Source organism: Argopecten irradians, unplaced genomic scaffold, assembly GCF_041381155.1.
Source record: "Argopecten irradians isolate NY unplaced genomic scaffold, Ai_NY scaffold_1279, whole genome shotgun sequence".
NCBI lineage: Eukaryota > Metazoa > Mollusca > Bivalvia > Pectinida > Pectinidae > Argopecten > Argopecten irradians.
Genome location: NW_027188745.1, coordinates 2,715 through 12,030, shown reverse-complemented (window position 1 = coordinate 12,030; position 9,316 = coordinate 2,715). Strand labels below are relative to the sequence as shown.

Here is a 9,316-nt window from a genome sequence, read left to right as displayed (position 1 = left end):
CAGTCTGACCACGTTGCGTTGCCGACTTTTGACATATAAATCATGGCCAAACATTTGCGAAATAAAATGCAAGTGCTAACAATAGTTTAAATAACAAAACAGAGTAACTAGGATTTTAGATGGGAAAACCCGAATTTTGTACAAAAAAAGGGGCGTGTACCAAAAGGGGCGTTTACCAAAAGGGGTAGGGTCACGTACGCGTTATGCAGCAATGTTATGGTCGTACTGTTTTCAAAAACGATAAAGATAAAACTAATGATGACTCCTAGAGATTGACACCTTCTCAGGTATACTTTCTACATGTATTTTGGTTTGAAAATTCCTAATTAAATTTATAATTAAAATGTAACAGCTAGAAGTTAAAAAATAATCTTTGAATGCAATGACGTTTAAAGGGAGGCAACTCGAGCTATCACATTTAGATGATATAGTTAGCAACTTCGACAAAATATAAGACTTTTGCAAACACATTAAAAAAATTGTATAAATAGGTTTTTTTTTTTAAATGTTCACGTAAACATTGGAAAACATCACCAATTGCGTAATTGTTAACATTGATTATCATTGGAAAGCTATTGTATGTGAGATTTATATTAGTTCATACCTTCAACTAGGGTGTGAAAGTATCAAAACATCATTTAATTTTTCATCGCGGATTGTTATCACTGTTTTAATGTGCTCAGGCTTGCCGAGCGTACCAATGATTGTTGTTTCACAACATTCGCTTGCACTTCAATCACTATGTCAAAAAAATGTAAATATTAATGTAAATTTGATTGCCATGTTGAATCAATTTCTAAACTTTATCTTTGAAATGATGATTATGGCAATGTGCATGTATTCATAAGTTGATCTTTAAACAGAGAGTACATTAAGTTTTTCCCTTGCACATACCCACAGAAAAAAAATCATATCTTCTTTTTCTTGCATAATTGTATTTTCTTTTAAAGCCATGTGGTCTTCATTGTGTAGCATTACAGTCAATTGCTGAGTATGTCGCATAATTGTCCGCTAAACCTGCCTATATTATTAGGCTTTTTTTAATTTTTTTTTTTTTTTTGCCTAATATATAGACTATATATTAGGCCAAAAAAAAATAAAAAATAAAAAGCCTAATAATATAGGCAGGTTTAGCGGACTAGTCGCATAATTCCTCACATGTCAAACAAAGTGTTTATACTGCTATCTTCCCGAGACGATTTTGTCGTTGATAGGCTTGGGTAGTGTCGTCTTTAAATTTTATATCAATTTAAGGCGCGCACTCTATTTTTAAGTGTTTAATTGAACTATTTAATAAATCGTTATTACATCTGGGATTACCCTTCAAATTGAACAATGGCCACTTCTGTCACATAAACGTGTTTTCGATATCTTGACATGCACTCTCAACCACCAAAAGACGGACAATACGTACACCAAGGACATTTCACTACATATTTCAAAGTTTGGTTTTCCAAAAAGTGAACTTAAAACTGTGAAACTCATTCAAACTGTGGATTTCTTGTTAGAAAGCCATCTACAGACAATTACTTCAGTGTCTATATATTGGATCACCAATACAAGGGAACTTAGATTTCATTTCTATGCAACGTCCCGATATTTTGTTTATCTATAATTTGAAACCCACAATAAAAGAAACAAATAAAAGTCAATTAAATGCTTTGTTTTGTGTCCTACAAATTAAACCATAACTAACACGGTCCAATCAAAGAGCGCCGAGAAATATCATTAATATTTCTTATTGTAATACGAACAAAGCTTCCAAACTTTGACATAAAGATGCCTACCTTTTATTCGGCTAACACTTAGGACATTGCATCTAAAATAAATTCTTAGTTGAAATTGTTAGTCTCTACATATATTTTACCAAGTAGGTCAAGGTCATTCTAGTAAACAAATTGAAGTTCTTCGTCGAAAATGCTGCATGCACAGATTCTGAATACCATATTTAAGGCGTTTAACTTATTACCGAGAAGTTGTCTGAAGATTTTCATCTACATGTACATCATCTACAGATTGTATATGCATTTGACCTCCAAGACCTTGGAATAGAAAAGCCCTTTGCTCCAGCATACCACATGACCAATATCAGGTCTCTAGGTCTTTTAGTTACTGGCAAGAAGTTGATTTTAGCCAATTCTATTACCTTGAAAATTCATAAGAACAAACTTTGAAGCCCTTCATCCCAGCATACCACGGTCAAGTAACAGGTCTATGCCTATTAGTTATTCACAAGAAGTTGTTTAGAAATGTTTAGCCTATTTGATTCCTGTGACCTTGAATAAAGTTCAATGTCATTCACTTTCATTTGAACAACTTGGTATTCCTGTTGTCCTGCATACTACAGGCCAAATATCAGGTCTCTATAGGCCTCTTACAGTTATTGAAAAAAAGTTGTTTTAAAATGAAGCCTATTTGACCTCTGTGACGTTGAATGAAGGTCAATATCATTCATTTGAATAAATTCGGTAGCCCTTCATCGCAGCATGCTACACATGACACCAAATATCAGTATCATGGGTCAATCGGTTATTGAGAATTTATTTGAATGAAAATATTATGCACGGCACAGAGAAGACAAGACATGATGCACAATGACAGATGATGACTAATAAAAGGCATTTTGCAGATAGTTGTGCCAAGTTTGTAGCAAAAATCTGCTGTAAATATTTGCTGCAAATCGGTGGCAAATATTCAGAATGTTTATGCAAATAAGTTTTCTCACAAATATTTCAAGCAAAGTTGAGGCCACATTGCAGCAGCTTTGTCACAAACAGTTGCTACGCAATGGTTTCAACATGTTCATTACAATTATGAATTCTGCTGTTCTTGTCATTTGAGTGTGATTATCAACACATACAAGTGCATATTTGTGTAAATAAAGAAGTTTGGATTATATTGTGTTGGTTGCTTTTGAAGATGTATACATCTGTATATCCTTAATATTTGTCAGAAACATGAAGGAAAATAACAGTCCAGCTATTTCAATATCCCAACTTAGCACATTAAAGAATTTTCTGCCTTTACAGGTAGGTATTAGTCATATTTTTACGAGTAAAAAACATAAATTTCTTCTACAAAATAATGACCTTTCATTGTCGCATACATGTACATTTGATACCTTCCTGTAAGGGGAGATAACTGTAATATGCAAACACAGAATAGTTGGAATGTACAATTTTCGCATACAGCAAAAAATAAATCTACCATAATTTGGAAGTCATGAAATGACTTATGATATGCATTTGTTTCCCTAATTATAGATATATGTATAGCACAAAGTGACAGCACATTCAAAACCTACGTACAAGACCAAAATTAACCATTCTCAGTCTCTATACAATGTAGTCTTTGTCTGGCCAACTACTGGAAACAAGGGGAAGGAAATCTGATAAGTCAGATTAAATAATATAACATACTGCTTCAAACAGAAAATGAACTATTTGTAATTTTTTAAACAATATTTAATACCAAATATAGTTTTCCTGAGAGCCACATTCAACTGGCACAAAAACAAGTTATTACAATACCGATACACATGTAAACAGTTCTTTTACAACAAACGTTTACTCAAAATAAAGCAAAAAGACTGGTATATATTATAAAATATTGTATATCAAAAAACATTGAAAAATACTTTGGTCCACAAGAAGTTAAATAGAATGGCAAACTTAAAGAATGTTGTCTATGGAGTATGTATTATTATTCTTGTATTTGAGTATATATATAGTTTTGTGAAAGAATATCCAAATTGTTGATTATAAATAAGTATTCCTAGTTTAAAACTGATCATTTGCTTTGTTATGACAATTCAAAAATGAATCTGCACAAACAACATCTACACTTCTGAGCATGGATATGAAAATTCTTAAATAGATTTTAATTTTGGCATCAACATTTTTTCAAAATGATTATCTAATGATTGCTGTTTCTTCCTCTAAGCTATTCATAGACTCAATAGTTTGATAACATAATTTTTTTTTTTATAAAACCTGAAATTTGAAATATTTTTAGAGTTGATATAATACATGATTTTTCAATACATCGAACATGATGACAAAAGGGCTCTCATTGGTCAATAATTTTGTAAGGACAATGTTGATTGGTTGTTCTTAGTCTTGTAGTGTTTCCTTGTCAAACTGATACTCTCCAAGCCCTGGTCCAACCCTCTTTAACTGTGCTATATAATCAGACAGCTGTTTGATAGCCTCCACTTGTTCTGTCAGGAATGTTTCCTCGACAAAGTCTGATAACTGTAAAACAAACAATAAAATCAGAAAATTGTAAACAACAATTTAAGAAAATCCTATGAATATACAATATAAACTTAAATATTAATAGTCCAACCCCTACGAATTAGACACACCTGTAAATCTAACGAGCAATACCAATTAGACACACCTGTAAATTTAAGGAGGATACCAATCTATAGACATACCTGTAAATCTAAGGAGGATACCAATCTATAGACTAGGGATGTCACGGTTCATGTTTTTTCAGCTCGGTTCGGTTTCAACTTTTTTTGATCGGTTTTCGGTTTTTTCGGTTCGGTTCAGGCAAATCTCAATTACACTTTTTAAGTCTATTTTCTATCAAAAGCAAGTTCTGCTTTAGATTTAAAGATGGTATATCACTTAAACAAATGTTTTTTTTTTCTTTATCAAGATTTCACTTCTAATTAAAAACATATAATTTATTGCGCCCTGAAAAATAATCCACAGCACTATATCCTATATACATTGAAGTTCTAAAAGTGCATGCAGCAAAGAAATTCATTAATTATTCTATATCATTTTGTGTCTTAATTAGACATATAACACGATTAAATACCAATTTTTTGTTCAAATATTGAGTATCATTTATGATCTCTCAGCAGTGGAACATCTTTAAAAAACATAATTGAACATTTTCTTATCTTTTTAACTCTTTCAGTACTATTGACACATTAATCAGTCACAGAGAGATATATGTCCTCGTATCCTTTGTGATACATTATTTCGTCACTAAAACTTTTCTCGTATCCTTCATGACGCATTATTAATATTATGTGATGATTGACATGTGAAAATCGTAAGTTTTACCGCAAATCAATACATCGGTATAATCCCAGAAAAAGTGTTTTTAAAAAGTATTATGCATTTGAATTATAATAGAGATAAACATTATTACGTACCAGGTGCATGTTCAATCGTAAAATGGTTTAATTCGCGGAATATTGGCCGACGGAAACGCGATTGTTTACAATCGGCAACACAATGGCGGCTTGATTTAGCTGCCGATATTCTGCGGGATTAATGTTATCGGAAAAATACATAATAAAAAATTATCAATTATAAAATATCAAACATTTAGTGAAATATATCATTTAGATATTATGTATGTGAAAAATCATGTCCGCAGACAACAAAAAACGATCTTCTGAATGACTGAACTTGCACACGTGTTACACATATATGTCGGTCAACAGGTGTATTTCTCGGGATTCTGACAAACAACTTCGCCGTATTTTCAATGAAATAATCTGCAATACAGTTTATACACGTAAATTACAGGTATTATAGGACAGTTATTTTTTTAATGAACCGAACCGAAACTTAGAATTATCGTACCGAACCGAACCGTACGGTTGAATTTTTCGGTTAACCGTATTTTCGGTTAACCGTGACACTCCTACTATAGACATACCTGTAAATCTAAGGAGGAATACCAATTAGACACACCTGTAAATCTAAGGAGGATACCAATCTATAGACATACCTGTAAATCTAAGGAGGAATACCAATTAGACATACCTGTAAATCTAAGGAGGATACCAATTAGACATACCTGTAAATCTAAGGAGGATACCAATTAGACACACCTGTAAATCTAAGGAGGATACCAATTAGACACACCTGTAAATCTAAGGAGGATACCAATTAGACATACCTGTAAATCTAAGGAGGATACCAATTAGACATACCTGTAAATCTAAGGAGGATACCAATTAGACATACCTGTAAATCTAAGGAGGATACCAATCTATAGACATACCTGTAAATCTAAGGAGGATACCAATTAGACACACCTGTAAATCTAAGGAGGATACCAATTAGACACACCTGTAAATCTAAGGAGGATACCAATCTATAGACATACCTGTAAATCTAAGGAGGATACCAATTAGACACACCTGTAAATCTAAGGAGGATACCAATTAGACACACCTGTAAATCTAAGGAGGATACCAATTAGACACACCTGTAAATCTAAGGAGGATACCAATTAGACACACCTGTAAATCTAAGGAGGATACCAATTAGACACACCTGTAAATCTAAGGAGGATACCAATTAGACACACCTGTAAATCTAAGGAGGATACCAATTAGACACACCTGTAAATCTAAGGAGGATACCAATTAGACACATACCTGTAAATCTAAGGAGGATACCAATTAGACACACCTGTAAATCTAAGGAGGATACCAATTAGACACACCTGTAAATCTAAGGAGGATACCAATTAGACATACCTGTAAATCTAAGGAGGATACCAATTAGACACACCTGTAAATCTAAGGAGGATACCAATTAGACACACCTATAAATCGAAGGAGGATACCAATTAGACATACCTGTAAATCTAAGGAGGATACCAATTAGACATACCTGTAAATCTAAGGAGGATACCAATTAGACACACCTGTAAATCTAAGGAGGAATACCAATTAGACAAACCTGTAAATCTAAGGAGGATACCAATTAGACACACCTGTAAATCTAAGGAGGATACCAATCTATAGACATACCTGTAAATCTAAGGAGGAATACCAATTAGACACACCCTGTAAATCTAAGGAGGATACCAATTAGACATACCTGTAAATCTAAGGAGGATACCAATTAGACACACCTGTAAATCTAACAAGAAATACCAATTAGACATACCTGTGGATCTCCGTGGGAGTTGGCCAGTCCATGAAGATCGAGAAGTGACTGGTTCACATTTTTCTCCAGTGAGAGTGCCGTCTGCATAGCTTCCAATCCCACTTCCCCATTCATCTCTGTCAGGTTTCTGTAAAAAAAAATATTCAACAATTAATTAAAGGAATATGTGACTTACTACATGTAAATCATTATTATATCCTTTTACCATAATAAACACAGAGTCTGTCTTATTTTCAATTTCTTTCTTTTAAACTTTTCTTCAATTCTTAAGTATTACTGTGAATGAATAATAACATTTAATACATTAATTTGTTTGCTAAAATGACAAAAGCTACATCTTGACTGATAGATTTAAAGATATCATTATTTTTACATCTGAATAGAATAGTAGCTACGGTAAGTATATACTGTATTGTAGTGTTAACAATTAATGTACAATGTACATAAAGCATGTTTTAATGCTAACCTATAGCTAGTAGCTTTAAAACGTAACTACATAAACCGGATTTTCACTTTATAAACCTGCTACTACTGATGCAAGAACCATTTAGAAATAATATTAATATTACAGCGATGTTCTGAAGAACAATTCGGCCCTCCTCTCTTGTTCTGGTACTTCATCAATTTCTCTGCATGTTCACGTTCTTCATCAGAGGACTTTTTAAAAAACTTGCTGAATCCTGGAAGAGCTACATCATCCCGATCAAAGAAAAAGGCCTGGAAAGAAGATGAAAGATTGCTTCATTAGAAAATTTGTGATTTCACATTTGTATTATTAATTGCTAAATTTGACAGCTAACATTTGTAGGTGAAAATTCTGACAACACTATGAATATGCAAATATTTACAGTTTAGTATATATGTATGCAACACCTACACGTGCATTCATTTTGTAAATCAACGTAAAATAATTTTCGTAAATCATCACTATAAGCCCATTCATACGGTAATTACTGACGTCATAATGGCCACTTAAGCCCCGCCCACTGGTCGACTAACTTTGGTGGTTTTTCTTTGTATTACTGTACGTATACAGTTTCAATTTTTAATTAACGATTTCTTCCTAATTTTCCGACCAATCCTTAAATGTCTGTGCGTCCTTTTATTTCTAAATTATGTCTTAGACAACATGAAATATAAAATAAAAGAAACAAGTAGAGCTTCGCTTAAAGCATCTGGCTGCGCCCTTTAAGGCCTTGCCTTCAGTCATATTACCACAAAAACCTGAACGACATCGGGCATTACACTTTATCTCCCCTCGGTAGCTCCGGTTGATTACCACAACTGATTCTGATCAGGAGTTACCTCCCTTCGTTCACAGTTTGAGTTTCATATTATTTATTCATAATAATTTCATTATAATGGGAAAATTTTAAATCATCTACGAGAAATAAGTGAAGTAGGTTTTTAATGTGTAACTTAAATAAAGGCCTGGAAGTTGGCAAACTACAATATCAGTATCAATCATGAACATACCATGGATTGGTAAATGTAGCTTGCGTACAACTCCAAATTGATCTGCTTATTGATGCTAGCTTCACATTCTGAGTGGAAATTTTGCCTTGGCTGAGTCTGTGCCATTTTGAGAACGAAATTTCGCTTCCTGTTGGTTTCTAAAGATAAAGAAATATTGGTCAATTTTGTCTGTACGTACACTGACGCAGCAAGACAAAAGTCAACAACAAAAAGAAAGGGAGAGGAAGTAGATCGCGTTACCTAATTCCGGATCCGGATATATATACGACACGAAATTCCGGTTAAGGATGTACTCCTCTGAGAAGTCAAAATTTTTCTTGTATTGCTCATATAGATTTTTGGAAATAGGAATTCATATCATAAAAGAAAATGGAAGAAAAAAGCATATGTCCGTGTGCTCGTTTTTGAGCTATTGTCACTCAAAGATAGTCTACCTATAGTTGACAAAATATTGGATTTTATGGGAATTTTGTCGTTTTGACCATATACATGTACACAAGAGATTAAAACCATAATGTCCTAATGAGGTGTTTGATATGTATGGATGTTTGTAGAAATTTATTTTCTAGTAGTCTTCTTTAAAAATATACCAGTTTTGATTAATAAGACTAATATTTTTCCTCAGAATAACAATATACAAATGTATTTTCAGCCAGTTTTGCCAAATCTAACCCTTTATAGAAAAAGTTCTGGTATTAAACTTTTGTTAATATTTTGCATATCAACAGGGAAAGGGTTGTTCTTTCTAAATCAGGCAGAAAAATGGGGGGTCTGTGTGCTTACTTTTTTGCCCCATTTGAATATTTGTTATTTTTCAGTATTTTAGAGTAAAAAATATAAGTGCTCAAATTACCATAAAATGTTAAAATAAAGTGACAAAAGTGTATAATTTCACACATTAATGCTCAATA

General features: G+C 32.9%; 1 pseudogene; it reads right to left on the bottom strand.

Moving 5' to 3' along the window:
• Nucleotides 1–3,442: 3,442 nt before the first annotated feature.
• On the bottom strand, nt 3,443–8,640 carry LOC138314064 (soma ferritin-like; annotated as a pseudogene).
• Between the last annotated feature and the right edge of the window lie 676 nt (nt 8,641–9,316).